General features: G+C 45.3%; 1 long non-coding RNA gene and 1 other non-coding gene across 2 annotated transcripts in view; both read left to right on the top strand.

The window, feature by feature from the left end:
* LOC131482796 (uncharacterized) overlaps window positions 1-14,527 on the top strand; it is a 183,931-nt gene that overhangs the window by 134,715 nt on the left and 34,689 nt on the right. The gene's annotated exons all lie outside the window — the stretch shown is intronic.
* LOC118758201 (U6 spliceosomal RNA) lies at window positions 8,185-8,292 on the top strand. Its single transcript, XR_004995589.2, has one exon. It is a non-coding gene; the product is annotated as a U6 spliceosomal RNA (small nuclear RNA).

The raw sequence follows: 14,527 nt of genomic DNA, 5'->3' as shown, positions 1-14,527 counted from the left end.
CCTGTTGGGTCACGTGGTGTGGCCCTGGCACGGAGACCAGCTCGCAAAGCCACACACGCAGCGTCCTTCGCCTTGTCGATGGCTGCTTGGCTTGCCAGCTGCCCCACGCGGCCTTCCTTGCACTGGGGTCAGGCGGCCCGTGGTTGCTGGCAAGGGACCTTCCCACGGACAAGTCAGGCCTTGACGTGGCTCTTCCCTCCCCTGCTTCTCTGAATGCTCCCTGACCACAAGAGAACCCAGCACCCCTGCCAGCCGAACCCCACAGGCCACTTGAAAAGTCGTCCCCGGTGACTCTCGGATGGGGCACAGCCCAGAGTCCCAAGCAGCTTTACTTACCCGAAAGGGGGGAAGGGGGCGCAGTGCACCGTCTACTGCCAAGGATGAGGAGGGGCAAGGCATTCACACAAGGTTGGGGTGTGGGAATAGACATGTTTTTTCACACTCTAGGGGGTGGCATCGCCTGGTGGGTAAACCGTCCCTTCTCTTCCCCCTGGAGTCCTAAAGTTGTCCCCCCCCCCCCCCGGCGTTTTATACCTGTCATGTTTGATCATGAATAGTTCTTTCTCAAAATGAGCTAATTTGTTGACTCCACGGGCCTGTTGCCATTTTAGGACAAATTTCCAAGCCGTGGGTCTGGGTTTCCAGCCAGCGGATTCGTCCCCTTTCTTTCTGTTGGCGGTAGCCACCACCGTCCCTGCTGTCAGCAGCTGTGTGCAGCTGGCCTGCATGGCAGCCGGGCCGGTGGGGGCGGAGGGCCTGCGCTAGCCACCTCTTCCCCCAGCCTCAATCAGGTGAGAGGTCCCCAAGGCCAACCCCCACTCCTGTTCAGAACAGCCTCCCAGACAAGTGGGAGTCCTGCCCTTGGCTCACGGGGTGCTGTCCCGGGGAGAGACTCCCAGGGCTAATCCTTCCTACTGAGATTTCATAGCAAAGTTCCTAACTGACATGCAGGGTGGCTGTAAATCTGGCTTCCCACAATTCTTCAAACTGCAAACAAACAAACAAAAGAAAACAAACCCAGCCTTGCCCATCGCACACCGCCGCCAGTGCCTGCTGTGGATCCCTGCTTCTGCTTGCTGCCTGCACACGCCAGTCACGTGCCGTACCGTGTTCCCAGGAGAAATGTTTGCATCGTGTAACAGCACTGGATGTACTCCAGGGAGAGTGACAACATAATTCTGTTTACTATCCACTCAAAGTTCCACAGAAGTAAACTTCATTAACTTTTCTGATAAAGCACAAAGACTCTGCTATTTGCCTTACCCGTAAAATTAAAAGAAGACAAAAAACAAAACAAAACAAACAAACAAAAAACCTTTGATGTCCCCAAGAGGGCAGGTTTTTTTTTTTTTTTTTTTTTTTTTTTGAAGTTTCTGTGGCTGAGCCCCAGTGATCTGGGGGCTGACTCTTATTGCTGCTGGCCTCTGGCCCCTGGTAGAAATGCCGAGGCCGAGAGTGCTACAGGATGCCACGTCCATGCAGTCACCCAGCTGACAGCCTGACCGTCAGAGCAAACAGTTGTTCCGGCAAATGGTATTATTAGGTTTGACTGTATTTTTCATTCACAAACAAAATGATGACGGTATTCAACCAGAAAACAAGACTCAGAAAATACACCATGGCCTGTGGCAGGCCCGACTTGAAATCCCAGCTGGGACTTCAGGCAGACAACACAGCTCTCCAGTGGTCCAGGCTGAGCCTGAATCCGGCAGAGGGCCTCCAGGCCTAGTTTGGGTTGTATCTTTCTTCGTTCTCTTTCCGCAGAGTGGGAATCTGCACCTAGGATAAAAGAACACTAGGAAATTATCAGGATAAATGGTTTTTACAAAAGCCCTTACAGGTGGAAGAAGCTCTTCGGGCTTAGCTGCTGAACAGCCCCCCACCCCCCGACTGGGCCTGGGAGCACTGACCTTGCTGTGCGATCTTGTGTGTGGTTGGGTCTGAAAGCGCAAGTGCAACCTTAGGCAGCACCCAGCTACTACTCTCCTTTCTAAAGGGGCAGCAGGCAGGAAGAGGAACGTTGGTGGCCCTTTGCACTTGTCCACACTTACTTGGAGAACACTGAATCTCCTGAGCTTGTCCACAGTTATCTTTGCTGCTTGATTTTGGAAGCGATGCAGGAAGATCTGATCATAAACAAACTGTGAACAGTTCCTTCCCAGGACTTTCTGGTTGCTCCACACCCAGCCATCCCCCAACAACGTGGTGTTTATGACCATATTCTGAACTGGGAAGGAAAGTGGGATGATTTGACATAATGAACAGACTCCAGAATAGAACTGCATCGGGAGGTTGGGTTTGAACAACAATAGCAAAAGCAAATTTTAGGGTTTTTGGTTTGTTTGTTTTTCTATTCTGATAAATTATACGTAACAGTAGTCATCATGTAAGCCATTCACATATAGCTCAGTGATAATAAATGCATCCAAAGTCAGGACCATCACTGGCCACAACCAACATTTCTCTGTGCTCATGAAACATCAGCTCCCCTGTCCTGCCCTGTGCCAGGCCCTGGCCATCTTTTCCTATTTACGTTCTCTGCATTTTCCTGCTCTGAGCACCTCATCTAAGCTGGAATCCTGCAACATTGACCTTTGTGTGTGTAATTTCTTTCGCTAGCTTCTTGTGTCCAGGGTCCATCCATGGGGTAGCACATAGCAGAAGGTCATTTCCACTAGAGGCAAGCCTGACCTGAACCAGAATTCTGTTCTGTGTTCTGATGGACAGCTCTCATCCCCATGCCTTGGGTTTAATGGAGGTCGAGGACTACCCAGAGGTCCCTTTGATCTTCCCTGGCTCTGTTAACTCACGCTGCTCTGCACGCTTGGAATTCGGAAACCTCTCCCTGTTCCCTGAGGAGCCTGGAGAGATTCTTTGTGGGAAATTGATTTATACACTTTATTTATTTGTTTGTTTGTTTATTAATTATTTATTTCACTTTCAAATCTCCTGGTATTGTGACTGACACATTCCTGTATTCCATGCCAAAGTCCTTTAAAAAAAATCTTGTATTGAGGTACTTACAATCAATCCAAAAGCATTTTTTTTTTTGTCTGTCCTCCATGACCTACACATTGGTTGTAATTTTCCTTCAGTTAAATCAGAGCGGGTACAATGGGTAAGTCATGGACATTTAACACAGTCTACCTTGTGACGCCTGCCCTGTCTGTCACCTTTGCTATGCAGTGTCTTGCAAGCTCATGGGGCCACCTTTTCACAGCACATACTTCAAGCCCCATTCACCATCCTGAAATGAGATTCATAGCTCACGTAACCTATATACACCCATTAATGTTTTAAATCAAGATAATATCTTAAGCATAGTGGCAATTAGAAAAAAAGAAAATGGCTCATAATAAAATCATATGCATTGCATATGTAAATACTTGGGACTAGCCACATTGAGAGACATAATGCAGTAGTCAAAAGTTGGCCTTTGGATGGAAAGTCACCTCTGAATTCAACAACTGCCCTTACAATCCAAGCTGCTTGTGCTGTATATACAGCTAAATCCTTTAAAGAATGCTGCGGATTTTTAATAGTCAGGTGGATTTCCAAATAATGAACAAATTGGAGAAAAATTCTAAAGCAAACGAAAAGAAAATTTAGGTCTTGGATTTTTATGTCAAATGGAATCAGGGTTGTGGTTTGAATAATTACATATGGATTTCTCTAAACACATGACATACCAGTCAGACAAAAAGAAGTAATGTGGAGCAAAGAACAGCCCATCCTTTGCAGCATTATCCTTACCTTGAATAACGTGGACATCTCTGACACCTGCCCAGTGTGTCTTGACGATGGCCCCACAATCAGTGTGACAATCAAAAAGCAAACTCACAAATCTTTCAAAGGACAGTAGAGGAGAATGTAACTGGCCACTTCTGTTTAGAGATGGAAAGTGGTCAGTGCCTCTAGGAATTCTCAAATGTCTCAGCCGACCTCTTTGCCATGGAGGGAGCTGGAAAGAGACTGACCCAGGGTGAATCAGGAGGCTCCCTAGGGGTGGCTTCTTTTCTGTCCAAGCCCATGCCTTGCGCCCTCGGTCACGCCTCTGCTTCCCTCTGGAGATGCTCTGCGCACCACCTGTGCCGTGCTTCTTAGCATGAAAGGACATAAGCAGGGTCTCTGAGGCGTTCAAGAGCTGAACGTGTGAATTACGTCATTATTGCCTCAAAAAAGGGTCAAGCTCCTCCTTATGTCTCAGTTTTTCTTTTGAAATTCAGCCTTAATTGCAGCCTTCCAACCAAACCCGCAAGTCTTAGCCTAATTCCCCTAACTACTAAAACATCCCTCTCTGTGCCTCCGTCGCACCTGCAAGCATCCTGCTCTCATGCAAGCTGGCCTGGACGCAGTGCGGTGGCTTCCTGCATGCTGTGCCTGTCACCTGAAGTTTGTACCCTCTCACTCCTCAGCCTCCCAGTCACTCTCCCGAGTGACCAATCTCAGCACATTAAAAAAAAAAAAAAAACGATTTGTCAGGGCTTGAAATGCTTGCATCCCATTACCAGAGTGCCTATTTGGAGTACCAGATCTGCTTCTGGTTCCAACTTCCTGCTGACGGACACCCTGGGAAGCAGCAGGTGCTTGGGGCACTGCAACCCAACTGGGAGACTTGTGTTAAGCTGCAGGCTCCTGGCATCAGCCTGGACCAAGCCCCACCCCCCGCCAACTATGACATGACTTTGAGCAGTGAACTGGTCACAGAAGATGCACTCTTGCTCTCGCTTGCTCTCTCTCAATCGTTCAGTCTCTGTATCTTTGTATGCCTACTTTCCACATAAATATAAAATACAATTTAATTTTAACGAATTCTGCTTCCTCTATCTCTCTATCTCTGTGAATCTGCCTTTCCAATAAAAATAAAGCTTTAAAACAATTCTAGGAGAATGGATTCCTTTTATGTTTCTTTAGAACTAACCTTTCCCTTCCGTTGTCTGTCACTCGCTGTTTCTGTTCTGACCTTCAGGATGGCCGTGTGAGGTAGGTCGGGGATGTGACATTTTATCAGGAAGGTAACTGAGGCACAGGGAGATTTGCTGATTTGCCTATCAGTTATTATTACACAACTGATTACACACAAGTGAGGAAATTAATCCAGGGCTTTTGTTTGCTCGTTTGCTTTTTTTTTTTTTTTTCTTACTCTTAATTCAGTACATTTTTCAGTCGCCCATTTACTCACCCCATTAAATAAAAATCTCTTTAGCGAGCTAATTCCTCTAATTCCTATTTCCCCTTTCCACACGGTTTTGAGATTTGGCATGTCTCTCAAAAGGCCTCCCTGCCTTTCCCTTTGTCAGTGCAGTTGGAAAACCCCTCATTTTCTAGTCTATCATCATGGCCCCAGTCTTGCCTCTGCCCTTCGGATGATTTGAGGTGCCCTTCCTCTAACCTCTACAGCATTGTTATTTTTCTTGGTCGTACAAAAACCAACTCTGCCACATAAGGAGATGCATGTATCCTGCACTCGGCCTCACAGATACAAAGGTCTTTCCCATTCAGCTCAGAAGCACGCTCAGAAGAGCAGCTAGTGTCTGTTCACCACTCACTCAGGATCCAGCTTCCCATGCGGGCCGTCCCGAGCCGTCAGCCCCTTCCCAATCCCAGATCCTGGCACTTTCACGGCCTCCCTTGAACGCTGCCTCTCCCATCGTGTTAGAAGTCAGAGTTCTCCCAAGAAATAAAACCAGTAGGAGATTATGCAACACCCCCCCAACACACACACACACACACACACACACACACATTCATTCACTCACAGATGAAAATAAATTGTCCCACATAATCACAGAGGCCGAGAAATTTCAACTTCAAGCTAGTAAGCAGGTGCTGTGGTTCTATTCAAGTTCAAAGTCCTGAGGCTCCAGAGAATGAATGGTCCACGTTGTACAAATAGTCTAAGTCCACAATCTGTCACACGGGAGATTGGATGGTGTGAGTTCCAGTGTGAATTTGAAGACTTGAAATGAGGAGGGCAGGGAGTGTGAAGTCCCAGTCCAAGGGCAAGAAAGGACTGACGTCCAAACTCAAATGGTCAGGTGGAAAGAGTTGCCTTTGTTCCAAATTTTTGCTCTATTCAGGCCCACAGTTCAATGAAACAAATCAAATTGGATGATGCTCACCTGCATTGGGTGAGGACATCTTTACCCAGTCTACTGATTCATATGTAGTTGCTCCTAGAAACATCCAGAAATACTGTGTAGGCAGATAACTTGGCATCCCCTGGCCCAGTCACTTTGACACATAAAGTTCCCTATTACATCTATGAAGCCTTCTCTAAATCCCAATGTAATTCCCGTGTTCCCTATAGCACATTTTCCAAATCTGTTTGAACCCTTATTTGATTCTACAGCATATCATAGCTAATTGCGCATCAACATGTTTCTTATTCACGCTTATGTTTGGCACTGAGTTTTACTCACTTCCTAGCTCACTGGTGCACTTACCGCTGATTGCCTCTTCCTGCATTCATTTTCCCTTGTTCTGGAATTACTCTGGGAGAGGGCCTGTGGATGGTCAGATTTTTTAGAAGACCTATATGTTCTAGTTAAGAAACACATGGCTGCACATAATAAAAAATCCATATGCTAATGGGCTAAAAACAAAGAAATTCTTTTCTCTGACTTCCCAGGAGGTTGTGAGATCAGGCAGCTCCTTGTACTGAGGTGTAGGGCTGTTCAACGATGCTCCTCATCCTCCTACCTGCTTCTCATCTGTCTGTTCCACCCTGGCACTAACCCCCTTGTGGCCGTGGAGGCCACAGTCCCAGGAATACCAGACAGACCTGACAATGTCCAAAGAAAGGAATTCTACTGCTGCTTCTCTTGCTGCTCTTCTTTCTTTGCTGGCCACTGTCAAGGGGGTGGGATGATTGCAGTTTGCATCAATGAATTAAGAAGTGCCCTTTGTCAGGCCAGAAGATGGGGGCAAACTCCACTGTCAACTTGGGCCCAGCTAACACCTGGTGTATTGGAGAATAGTGCAGGAAGTCAGGGTGAGCACCGTGCAGCAAGTAGCATGGGCAGTGCCCTGGGGCCCCGAGGTTGCCCTACAATGAGCTGGTGGAACACAAAAGTACTTTCATGCTGCACTAGCTCCCCAGAGACTAAACTGATAACTAAAATAGCATAAGGCTCCTAAGTATAAGTGCTATTTTTGTTAATCCAGTTTTATCTGAATCAAACGTTTTAGGCAAAGGGCTGTAAGAGACTCTTTCCCTAAGAGTTTTCTTGGAGTGAATGCATTAGAAGAAACAAACGCTCACCCTCAGCTTCCCTGAGCTAAAGTTTGGCTGTACTAAGACCAACAATGATGATCACTGAGTTGGATTATGGAAGGACTTTATGGAAAAAGCACGTTCAAGCTGGGCTTGAAATGGTGGGGTTGAGGCTGGAGAAGACAGTGGAGCCCCCACTATTTGTAACATCCATAGAGGGTGAGTGCAGCACATGGCAAGATGAGGACAGTGCTGCTGTCTAGGGGAGCAGTCCATCAGACTAGCCAATGAACCAAGCCAATTAGCACGGAGTCACCTGGCATCCCAAATGACAACAGTTCAGCAAATTTACAGGTTTCCATTGGTCCATTGGTTTTCTTCACAATTCTAGAATCAGGCAATACTTCATCCCATTGGATAGAATAGCTATCCTGATGGGCTGAATAGAAGAGGTTGGTTTTATAGACAGGAAAGAGCCCCCCAAAAAGCTAATTAGTCACTTCAAATCATTGTCAGGCAGGGACAAGGACATAGAATAATGAAAAAATAACTGGCCAATGTCAGGTTACCCATCTTTGGTAAGGATTAAAGCAGAGGGTCATCATTATTATGTGGATTAAAGTTGGGGTCTGCTAATAAATTTGTTGCAGATTGGAGACATGGAACTTTAGCATGAGTGACACATTTTTATTTTTAGTCTGAACTATTGGAGCTCAGTGCAAAAGCTTAGTCCCAAACTATGCCCTCTTGTAATTTAACTTAATGAGCATACATTGTTATGATGAATAGAAAATGTGTGGATCCTATAAAACACACCAGCATTCTAATAGGGGCTTTCTTTATGTTTTGCATGCGTTACTATTACTAAAATAATATCATATGTAAGAACTACCTTCCAATGTATGGGGAAAAAGAGATTGGGAAGGCTTTTGGGATGATTCTGCTGAAATTTAAAAGACAAAAGGATAGTGCTCACTTCAGCAGCACATATGCTAAAATTGGAATGTTACAGAGAACGTTAGCATGGTCCCTACGCAAGGATATAACGTAAAAGACAAAGGATAGAGAGAAGTCATCTCCAACAGAGAAGAGCAGCAGGTAAAGGAGGCAAGAGGGAGCATGAGGGAAACAAGCAATACCCGTTGCACTGAAGTGTAGGAGGATTGAAGAAGGGGGTACCCATTGCCAGTATGAGCTGCATCTTTGAAGACCTTAGGGTTAGCTCGTATCCTAAAGGCAATGGGAGACATCAAAATATTTCAAATGAGGAACAGATCAAGGCTTTAGAAAAGTCTCTCTGTCAGCTAGAAGAAAAGGAACTGAGTGGCAGGTGGGTAGAGGACAGAGAAATCAGTCACTCTTCCACTGCAGTTGGCCAGCCAGAGCCCAGTGAGGGCTGTCCCTTAGGGTAGGACAGGCTGCAGAGAGCTGGAGAAAGAACTTGAGCTTTTGTATAGCCTGGTAATGTCATTAAGGTCCCTTTTTTGTCAAAGCATTGCACAAGCCAATTTCTTTGAATCGTAAGGTTTAGGAATCAAAATATCACATGCATTGGGGAAATTGTAATTGAACTATCCCAAGAGCTTGGAAACCAACCTCCTGCAAAGTTCAGCACATTCCTCCAAGCTGCTTTCACATCCCTGTCTGGCTGAGCCAGGCAGGGAAAGGGCCTGCCTGTTGCTAAGACAACCCCATCCAAGACCCTGCATGCATGCAGTGCCCTCTGCAGTGTTTCCGGCTAGGCCCTCAGAGTTTGCCTGAAAAATCAAACTCCACGGCCGCCTGCTTCTCCACTCCGCTTTCCAGAACTCTCACTTAGAAATTCCCGTCAGCCATTTTACTTCTGTTATCAGCCTTGTCTTCTCCGAAAGGAAACATGGACTTCTTAGCCAAATCAGATTTTAGTCTCCAATATTTGCAGGCCTCTTTGGCTACTATTCTATTTGTTTAAAAAAATCTGTCACAGGATGAAATAGAGTGGGAGTGAGGCAAGATGTGTCTGGCCTAATATGTGACAAGGAGACTAGGTGCTATGAGCCATGCAAGTACCAAATCCAAACTCATTTCCTTTTTAAAACATCCGACACTATATATCAAATATAGCAATATAGCACTCCTGGATTTCCCATAGGCGTTGGGCAAAGTTGCACTACAAGGAACAAGGTGAAGAAATAGAAACTGAATATGGTTGTATGGTTAGACTAATTCAAATCTGACAATACCCAAAAGGTTTACATTAAGAACTGCACATATTTTGTAGAAAGCACTCCAAGTTTAATCCTGCCATGTTCATTAAATTCATAACTACTTAGAAACGCACGCCATTAATATTGTAGATGCCTCAGTCCACCAGTTTGTTCAATAGATGTCTGTTGAATCTAATTGAGAGGAAACTCTTGATCCCTTACATGACAAAATTGCAATTGTAAATGAGTTCATTAGACTGAAAGAAAATAAAATATGAATACAATAATATTGAAAAGGGATAAAAGAATTTTGTGTTCTTGGACCCAAATAATCAATGGTACAAGTGTAGGATTGGGAAAGCCCAATTTAACATGCTTTTTAAAATGTATGAGTCCAAGCTAAATGTCAATTTATAGGCTGCTTTCCTCTCTGGGGGGCTAAGATGATCCCGGGGCTGAATGAGGGAGACCAGAGCCTGTTCATTTCTGCACTGTGCAGACAACTTCTGGAGACTGCTCCATGCTAGGAATTGCATATTGAAAGGTCCTAATCAAACGGCCACAACGTGGAGAAAGTCGCCTCTCAGAAGGAACATTTGTGTGAAGTGCCTGGATTATTTTAAAACATTCACCAGCAGCAGGATAATGTGGAGTTTCAAGACAGTTAGCCTCACCTATTGAAGTCTATCCTGTACGAGCACGTTTCAAATTTTTCTTTCTTAAAAGTTTTATTTGCTTTAGAGAGAGAGAGAGAGAGAGAGAGAGAGCCTTTCACCTTCTGATTCACTCTCACATGATCACAACAGCCACATCTGGGCCAGGCTGAAGCCAGCAGCCGAAAACTGCACCTGGGATTGCTGCATGGGTCAGGCGGCCAAGTACCTGAGCCATCTGCCACTGCCTTTCCAGGAGTGTTAGCAGCAAGCTAGGTGGGAAGCTGGATCGCCAGACTCTGTGAAGAAATGCTGCTGTTGCAAGTGGCAGCTGAACTAGCTGTGCCACAAGCCTGGATCTTTTGAGTGCTTCTTGATAGCTCTTCAAAGGCTCAGCTTAAATAAACTAACTTAGATTAACTAGGCTCATGAAAAAGAAAAGCAGATTTTTGGCCCTGGATAAGAACAAATCCTCTTCTAAACCAAATGGTTGACAAATCAGTGAGTGCCCCCCAAGTAATCCTGAAATGTAGGTGGCCTTTAGAGAAAATTATAAGGTGAAGTCATTTGTTGGAGTTTTCAAAGTGCTCCACGTATTGAGGTCCCTTCCATCTCTGAGTCCGCTTGATTGCTGTCACAATTACATTGTCTGGAAGCAAAGGACAAACAGTGTTGAACCACTGCCAGCCAGGTAGCCAGCAAGCAGGCTTTTATGGTCCAGTGGGCTTAAGAAATATTAATTCAGTTGACTTGTACAGGTACTCTTAGGTTGCTATGTTTGTATTAGATATTTGCAGGTACTGAAGTGATAACCTGTGGAAGCCGCCCATTTTCTTGGTTCCATGGTCCATTTGTTCAACTTCAAATCGAGCAGCGGCAGACCTGGTCCTTTACATACCGCCCTCTTAGGATCCTCTGTTTTGTCCCCCTCTTCCATGCTTAAGGACATCTGTGACTCCAATGACCCAAGATAATGTTCCATGTCGCAAGGTCAGCTGATTAGCAACCTTAATTTCATTTCTAACCTTTGCCATTGTATTAGCCAGCTAGGTCTGCCATAACCAAATACCATATGTTGGTTATCACAAGCAACAGCAGAAGATATTTTGTCAGGGTTCTGGAGGCTGTCAGCCCAAGTTCAAGGTGGCGGCAGGGTTGGTTGCCGGTGTCGTCTCTCTTCCTGGCTTGCAGATAACACCTTCATTTTGTTTCCTCACACGGTCCTCCCCTATGGCTATCTGTGTGCACCTGATGCTTCTTTTTCTTCTTAGAGGGACAATGGTCCTGTTGGGTTAGACCCCCCCCAAACATTCTGACTTCATGTAACCTTACTTGCCTCCTTTAAGAACCCAAATGCAGCCACATTGCTATGAGGGCTTCAACCTGGGAATTTGGGAGAAAACAAAGTATTAAGCCACTGTCAACCAGCTGGCCAGCATGCATGATTAGAGGCTCTAGAAAACTTTAGAAATGTTAACTCATTTGGATTTGCACTTGTCAGGTTCTCACTGTCGCTGAGGAACTCACTCCATTAGCCCCCCTGTGGCCTCTCAGGCACCAAGGTGAAGTCCAGTTTCAGAGACCACGAACAACTGATCTTGGTGAAAACAAGAGCCTGTTGTTTAACTGAACAAAGAGACTTCAAAAAATTCATGCAAAGTGGAATCAAAAGTGGTACCAACACCAAATTTGACATCTATGTGCAGTTTCTTCATGATTTGCATTTCCTAGGAATACTTGGAGGATCCTCTCATATGCATGGTTCTCGAAATTTTGCACCAATAAATCACTTTCTATTCCATTTTTTCATGAACTTTTTGAAGTAGTCTGGTGTTCTGACAGTGGGCCATCATGGGAACTGCATTTTTTTTTCAGTCAGTTGATCACACTGGAGCTTCAGTTAGAGATGCAGTTCTTTGGTGGCGGACCCTGCCACTCAGGATTGCTTCTGAAGGCCTGCTTGTTGCCCTGTTTACCCAACGCCTCTCTCGGCTGGTGAATGATGGCTGGTTACCTCAGAGGTCTGGGATGTGTGTTTGGCCCACGCCCCATCTGGGCTGCCTGCTCTACTTGCTGCGTTTTTGCAAAGCTGAGCTCAGCTGTGGGTTTATTTAGCTCCAGGAGACTGGGGTGGGCTTCACACATTCCTCTGTCTCATGTGTCTGCAAACCTTGGGTTTGGCTCTATTAACGATGCTCTGGTGTAACACGAGCTCCTGAATGGTAACTCAAGTTTGGTAATAATAACACAGTAGAAAGAGGGAGCCGTGGGAGATTATTTACAGGGGCATCTGAATTCAGCCATGCTGCAACTTATCTGTTCCAGGGTAATAATCTTAGTTTGGACAGAATTAAATTGAAGACCTCAGCCTCACTGGCATTCCCACATCCACTTCCTCTCGCTGTGAGGCTCTCCAGACATGGAGTTCACCGATGTGTGTTCCCACAGATCTATGTTCTGTGGGGCTCTGCAAAGAATTCCTGTCAAATACTGTTGTCAAACGCCCTGATGTTCCTTGAGTTCTACCTCTTAAGTAACCAGCACAAGACTCTCCATTCCTCTCTCTGATTTCCAAAGGCTTGGATTTTGGTTTCTTCTATTTAGTGTGGTATCTCTAGCCTAACTCAGGTACTCAAAAACAATTTTGGTGGGTTTAATAAATGAATGAATGAGTGCCTTGTGAATCATTATAACCACAAGCTTACTTCAGGGGTTACTGAAAAGATTATTTGAGGGCTTAACTCCATGCGCGTGAACAAACTGGATTTATTAGTACCATACAGCATGGTTACCTTCAAGGCTCTCCCTTCATGTAATGTCCAGTGAGAGATGAAAATAAGTACTTCCGCCATTCTAGTAGAATGGCAGTAAGTGTGGGCTCTCCCTGGACCACTTCATCCTGGACTGCAAGGTAAACTATCTATCTACATAGAAATCTAGCCCCATAACACCTGCTGAAACTTTCGTTGTGCCTGTTCTCTGGTGCACAAGGACACTGGACAAAGCGTCTTCTCTTTATGTCACAGGTTTGGTGCCTCTTTTTAAATCATATCTTGGTGATTTTTTTTTTCAAGTGTAGTGGGTAAACTGTTGATAAAACATAAAAAACTTTTAATTTTATTGAGGGTTTATTTCTTATATATATGTGATTCTTTTAAATAAAAAAAGGGCAAGGATTGATAGGGATGATCTTTGTTTTGCGTCATCTTCTTTGTGACAGTGTGGATATGTCAGTGTTGGTTTATCCTTTCTACAAAGAGCATCAAACTTCAAAATAGTGGAAGGACTGTGTTCGTCTCCCCATTTTTTATTAACATTAGACTTATTCCAAACCAAAAACCAAGCCTTTTTTTTTCTTTGTAAATAGTGACTTTGACCAAAATGGAAACATTATGAAGACAGTAGTGAACAGGCACAAAGCAGAAAACAATGATGACTTATTTTTATAATGCATTGTGACATTTTCTAAGGTTTGAGGAACTGCTAAGAATACAGTACTTTTAAAGATCTAGGGCTCTTTTCAGAAGCATTACTTAAAGGATGGTCAGCATTTATCTTTGAAAGACAAAGTCAAGAAAGTACATGTGAGCGAGCATGTGAACAAAGCCAGGAAACAGAAAGGAGCTGTCGGTTCTCCTCCCGCGTCAGCAGAGAACCAAGCTTTTGCATTGGTTAAAACTTCACGTTGGGCTGGAAGTCCCGGGCACAGCAGCTGTGCAAACACCCGGGCTTCTATGGAGCTCTAGACCACCACAATGGCTGCCGGGGGAGGGGCTGGGAGCCAGCCTGCGGGATCTCAGGCTGTGGCTGCTGGAAAGTGAATGGTCTGGGGACGTCCGGAGCCTCAGGCTGTGGATGGCCTGCCTGCTGGGTTGCCGGGTCTCTCACATCAGCAAGGTCCATGTTCAAGGCCTTCAACCTGGTTAAGCCTAAAGTCCCCTGCTGAGCTCCTGTCAGACAGCCAAAACTGCTGATGCTGGTGCTGAGTCCCGCAGAGCTGCTACTCTGGCCTCCCCAGGCTGCCCCACACGATAATTTTGGCCCAACTCATTTCCTGCTACATTTCCTTTCCCCACTGCCATGTTGAAAAGTGTGATGAGGCATGAACAACAGTCCTCGGAGCCAAATCATACACTCAGTTTGAAAAGGTCGTTCTGCTACTCTTCAACAAAAAATAATTTTTCTTGTAATTTCAAATGCTAGGCTATAGACTTGCAAAAGAGAGAGAGAGAGAGAGAGAGAGAGAGAGAGAGAGAGAGAGAGAGAGAGAGACTTAAAATGGAATGATGTGGACTACAGGGAACAAGTGAAGGAGAGGTCAGAAGGGCCTGGGAAGGGTCTGGCCTGATGTTCTGTCTTGGGAGCATTCAGCCATCCTTGCAGTCACCTGCTTCCTGCGTCACAAAAGAAGTCAAATGAGGTTAGCTACAAACAAAAATCTGGTTATATTATCCTGTTCAGATTTATTACGC

The sequence above is a fragment of the Ochotona princeps genome, chromosome 20 (assembly GCF_030435755.1).
Source record: "Ochotona princeps isolate mOchPri1 chromosome 20, mOchPri1.hap1, whole genome shotgun sequence".
Taxonomy (NCBI): Eukaryota; Metazoa; Chordata; class Mammalia; order Lagomorpha; family Ochotonidae; genus Ochotona; species Ochotona princeps.
The sequence above is the reverse complement of the archived record's forward strand: the minus strand, read 5'-3'. Positions and strand labels throughout refer to the sequence as shown.